Consider the following 6616-nt stretch of genomic DNA (forward strand, 5'->3'; position numbering starts at 1 on the left):
CACTTTAATAATTCAAAAATCTATTATAAATAGAATTCAATAGGTTTCATTATTTCATAGAAACTTGAAAATATTTTTCTCTAAACTCTCTCAATCGATTTACATATATATATTTACTCCGTATTATTTCAAGATATTATTAGTATACATAAAATATTACGACGAAGTGCTGTCCGAGTGGTTTCGAAATTATTTTTCGAGTAGGATAGGATTAAGGAAATTATGGGTTATAGCTATGGAGGTGATTGAGTATGGTTCGTGGGTATGCTCGCGAGGTCAATATAGTGTTTATCATTTCCGTTGCGTCTACGTACCTTTCCTGCAATATTGAATCTCAATATTGATACGTGAGTACTCATAATTTAACTTTTACATACTAATAGTGTATCCCTGACTAGTGCTCGAGTATTTAGGATTATGCATGCTTGTACTTTTGATATTGCCCTTAGACAGGTTATGTTGAATCTTGAATTAGTTACACTTGCGGTTGAGATAAGGTATAAGATATGCATGTCCTTGGAAAGCTAGCGAAAAATTAAGAACTTTTCCTTTAGATATCGAATGGTTTCGATGAACGGATTAGAAGTTATAATCAATTGAATTTTCGATATTTTTATTAAAAATGATTATTATTATCGTCGTTTTTATCGTCGTTCTAGTTTTATCTTATTATTATCATTATTATTATCTTTATCAATAAAAGGGATTTATCATTAAAAATTGTTATTTTTTTTATTATTACTATCGTTATTATCGTTAAAGTTATAATTAGTATTATTATTATTATCCAATTATTATTATTATTATTATTGGTATTATTATTATTATTATTATCATTATTAATATATATATCATTATTTAAAAATGGTTATTGTTATTATTATTATTACTATATTATCATTAAGATAATTATTAGTATTATTGTTAATAATGTTATAGTAACTATCATTATTAATATTAGTGTAATTAAAACAAATATTTGTAACACCTAATTATTTTGATTACTATTATTATCATTATTATGAACACGATATAAAAGATGATTAAAATCTATTAAACGAAACGATTAGGAAATAATGGATAAGAGTATCATGATGAAATTAAAATATTATAAGATATTGATTTAGATAAAAATTATCGTTCTTATTATTTTTATCATTACTATTATTATTAAAAGTATCGTTAGTATTAAAACTATCATTTTAACAAAAATTATCATTTTAATAGAAATGTCATTGTTACTATAAAATATCATTATTATTATTATTTTAAATAGAATTATTATTTTAAAGATAATATTAAAAATTATCGTAAATATTAAAGATATCATAATTAGAATTATCGTTTTATCATAATGTCATCTTAGTAATTATAAATATTGATATTTTTATAATAATAATTATTATTACAAAATAATACAACTTATACTTACAATCATTATAGATATTATTTTATCAAATAAATATGTGATACAAACATATTTTACTACGTGTAATAACTAACTTTAATAATACCTATCATATTATCTTTGTGATATTAAATGAACCCTATAAATTTTATTACTTAATATATATAAAAGTATATTTTATTATATAAATTTAATATAAAATTTTATTTATTAATAAATAAATTATATTATTTACTCTAATAAATCTTTTAAAAATATTTTAAAAATATAAAACGACGATATTTAAACTATATATTAATCATGTATAGATTTTTGGAAATTATTTTGAGTCAAATTTACTTTTGTTGACTTTTGCATATTAGTCTCGAGCATTAGGATTGTGGTACACTATGACTTGACATAATTTGTTAGACAAATATTGACCAACACATAAATATATATAATTAATTTAGGTTCGTGAATTCGAGGCCAACCTTGCACTTGTTCAATGACGTTATATGTATTTTTACTACGAAATACAGTACGGTGAGTTTCATTTGTCTTTTTACCCTTTATATTTTTGGGACTGAGAATACATGCGCTTTTATAAATGTTTGACGAAATAGACACAAGTAATTGAAACTACATTCTATGGTTGAATTATCGAAATCGAATATGCCCCTTTTTATTAAAGTCTGGTAATCTAAGAATTGGGGAACAGACACCCTAATTGACGCGAATCCTAAAGATAGATCTATTGGGCCTAACAAACCCCATCCAAAGTACCGGATGCTTTAGTACTTCGAAATTTATATCATGTCCGAAGGAGGATCCCGAAATGATAGGGGATATTCTTATATGTATCTAGTTAATGTCGGTTACCAGGTGTTCACCATATGAATGATTATTTTTGTCTCTATGCATGGGACGTATATTTATGAGAACTGAAAATGAAATTCTTGTGGTCTATTAAAATGATGGAAATAAATGATTATGATAAACTAATGAACTCACCAACCTTTTGGTTGACACTTTAAAACATGTTTATTCTCATGTGTTAAAGAAATCTTCCGCTGTGCATTTGCTCATTTTAAAGATATTACTTGGAGTCTTTCATAGCATATTTCGAAGAACGTTGCATTCGAGTCATTGAGTTCATCAAAGATTATTATTAAATCAATTTATAGTTGGATAGTGGATATTATGAAATGGTATGCATGCCTGTCAATTTTCGATGTAAAGAAAGTTTGTCTTTTAAAAACGAATGCAATGTTTGTAAAATGTATCATATAGAGGTCAAATACCTCGCAATGTAATCAACTATTGTGAATCGTTTATATTGTATATGAACGGGTCCTTTCAGTTGGTATCAGAGCGGTGGTCTTAGCGAACCAGGTCTGCATTAGTGTGTCTAACTGATAAGTCGATAGGATGCATTAGTGAGTCTGGACTTCGACCGTGCCTGCATGTCAAAAGTTTTGCTTATCATTTTGTGTCAAAAATTAACTACTTATCTTCCTCAGGAAATTACCTGCTTATCATTTTTAGTCTAAGACACATCTTGCTGCATTGATTGCATGAATAGTGTATAGACAAAAATTCATATCTTAGCATATCTGCTAAATCATATCTTATCGTATCTGTTACTTTAAACTTTACCTGACATATCCCGCAAAGTCCTCCGTAATCTACGAAATCTTTTGATATATATATATATATATATATATATATATATATATATATATATATATATATATATATATATATATATATATATATATATTCTATGTAATTAGAATACCATCCGTTAGCCAAAATCATTTCATATCGAAAAAAAAATCCTTTATCCAATCGTACGAAATGAAATTCGTCATCAGTTCAAGTCACTCAGATTCCGAAATGGAATCCCATTCAAGCTCTGAAAGCAGTGTGACCGGAATAGATCAACCAATCAGTCATCACCTATTCTGGATGAATTGGGGATGGGTTCGTAGCCTCCTCAATCATTGGAGACAAGAAGAAGGTGATCCCTTCCATCCACCACATTGCCCTCTTGACGAAGAACCTGAAGCACTTACCGGCGAACCTGTCCGAAACACCATTTTCTCGCTCATTTCCAGAGTATCTCGTCACGATTATATATTACATCAAATTTTAGATTTTATTTATCCGCTCGTCCGAACCGACAATCACTCCGGTGTAATAGAAGAAGTCAACGAGCTTCGCGCTCGGGTAGTGGCTTTGGAGAATATGGTGCAGAGATTACAAACACCAGCAGCAGCATCAGCAGCATAACCAGTACCACCATCATCAACGCCAACAGTACCATTACCACCTCCAACCACAACCGCATCGTAAACCTCAACTTCACAATCTGTCCCACGAGCATCAACGTCATACGCACCATAGATACCAAGGAGTACCAACAACAATAACTGACGAAGTATTAATTCATAACTTCATTGGAGAAACATTCCGCGGCGATTATGTAATCTCTAAAGTCTTAGAGATTATCTAATCTAGCCCTAACCATAAATCAGTTAAGCGAACCAAAATGATAGAAGGAAGAGTAGAAACCCTGACAAAAATGGTGTGTGATTAACAAGCTAAACTTGCTTTACCAACAGCATCAACAGTACCGTCAGCGTTACCAGCATCGTCAGTACAATCAACATCCGAATCAACAACACAGATAACATCACAAACTCCGTCAGTTCAAGAATCACTGTGGACATCATTACGAATCAATAACGTGTATATTGTATCAAAGAGTTATGAAGAATTAACTCATTCCATCTGAAGAAATTATATGTATATATATATATATATATATATATATATATATATATATATATATATATATATATATATATATTTTGAAATAAATCTTTCCGTGCTAAGCTATTGTGTGTGAATCTTAACTACTCGGTTAATTCATATTACAAATATGCAATAATGTACGTCGTTCGGCCGCAACTTAACCAGCGTTAACTACAATCTCTGTTGCAATTCAACAAATTCCAATTCATAATAAATCAAGTATATATTTGATTTTACACTTTCATCATCGATGTACCCGAAACTTTTCAGATAACATCATTCGTACTTTGCGAAATTCACAAGAATTCCACGAACCGAACATTATACATCAACAAATAACAAAGTATTGATTCATAATTTCAATGTCATTAAAGAAATACTGCGTAAAAGTTATGTATTTTTTAAAGCCTTTAGGGATTATTCAATTCTTGTTTCAACCGTAAATCAAATGAGTTTAATTTAACATTAACTCATTAAATCTATGTTACATCTGAAGAAAATATACATATATATATTTTCATAAAGACTGTAATAAAATTCTTCTGTACAAAATATTAATTGTGAAATTTTTTTTAACGGGTAGGTAATACCCGAGAGATATATAAATTCACAAATAATATGTTACATTCTTCGAATCTGATTCAGCAAATCATCCATTATACTCCCTACTTTCACAACAATATACATTCTTTTATAGAAATCAAAACAACCATACTCATTCAAAATTTAATTACATATTCTGATTTTGAAATCTCAAAATTCAACTCCAGATATGACCAAAAATCACCACTCTTAGATCCTTACATCTTTCACAAGCTATATTTTGACTTCAAAACTGTGTTAGAACATCAAATGTATGTTAACGATTACAATCTGTGTTCAAACCCTTCGAAAATTTCTGAAGACACTTCGAATGATGAGCAATCGAGATGAAGATCCAACCACATGTTACCCACAGTTATGTACCCGAAAAACTCTTGAAACCAAAGTAAAAGTTTAAACAACGTGTCCGCGTCAGATTCTTTGGCATTTATTAGCAAAAATAACTTTGCGACTCCTATTCAAAGTAGCCAGTTTTGTCACAGCTCCAGCAAGTCAACTTCGACTTTTCAGTCAGACTAACCTTATTATAACCTTGAGATATACACCATCGTTACCAGGGAACCTTTTACATTCCACCACATTATTAGCAGATGTACCAACAACTTCATTACCCTTTGACTTTAGCCTCTCCAAAAAGTCATTGTAATTATTTATTAAAACCCCATCATTTACTCATTCGCATCTTGTAATGAGAATTGTCATACGAATCATTGAGAATTAGCAATCAGTATTTTGAAATCTCGCAGCATGTCTACGCCAACAGTTATATGTGTATATATAACGCCTATCTTCTGGACTTAATTTGAATGTGAAGTTTCTGAAAAACACTCCGAACTACGAATTGGTTCTCCGAAAATGGAAAAAATTCTGATGAAGCAGCAAAAACTATAAACGAATTTAAACGGTAAAAGCTGGATGATAATGATGAAGTGTGCTGGCAAAGCGCAGAAAAAGAGAAGTTTTGGAACTGGAAAACGGATTGAGCAAAGTAGGAAGGAGGCTGTGGACAAATTACAAAGACTGAACCTGACTTCAAAGGATCCAAATGATTCAGTACCTGCTGAAGTCATTAACGAATACCTTGCTCCTGACTCTAAACCCCTGCGGACAATATTCTTCATCATCCTCTGATATTAAAAATTCTAAAATATCATCATATCTTTCAATATAAATATTCTCCATATTTCTGAAGATATTTTCTTAATTTTCTTATTTGAAATCATTTACCTCTTCGCGTTATCTGTATTACATCATAAAAGAAACTATTTTAGTTTCTAAATTCTGAAACATTCAAGTTTAAAATAGGAATATTTTGAAGTAGTGTTGGGAACTGAAGCATGAATTAGTATAATATAATGACACTTGATCAACGTGATTATATTACAGTAAGTCATGCTGAGTTTCTAAATGGAACGTGATGATTCACAGATCATAACATCATCATGTGCCATGTTATACGACTCTTGTATTCTATTTAACCTCTAAAATATCAAGAAAATATTTCTTGATGATTTGGCCTTTTCCAAGGTATTCTAGTAATTTGACAAGTCAAGATCGTGCCATCACAATTTTCTTCCTAGAACATTAACAATGTTCATTCTGAAATTCATATCTGTGAATTCTGGACCATTACAAGCGGTGCTTAATCGCAAGAAGAAGAAACAAAAGGATAAAACTCCGAAATAGAAATTGGGGTATAAATTGCAGCAAATAAAAGAGAGCATTAACTGTGAATGATAATGATTATAGAATACAGAAGCAGAGACTTTGAAATATAAGGGAACATATAAAGCTCAACGACAAACC

This window comes from Rutidosis leptorrhynchoides, chromosome 2 (genome assembly GCF_046630445.1).
Source record: "Rutidosis leptorrhynchoides isolate AG116_Rl617_1_P2 chromosome 2, CSIRO_AGI_Rlap_v1, whole genome shotgun sequence".
Taxonomy (NCBI): domain Eukaryota; kingdom Viridiplantae; phylum Streptophyta; class Magnoliopsida; order Asterales; family Asteraceae; genus Rutidosis; species Rutidosis leptorrhynchoides.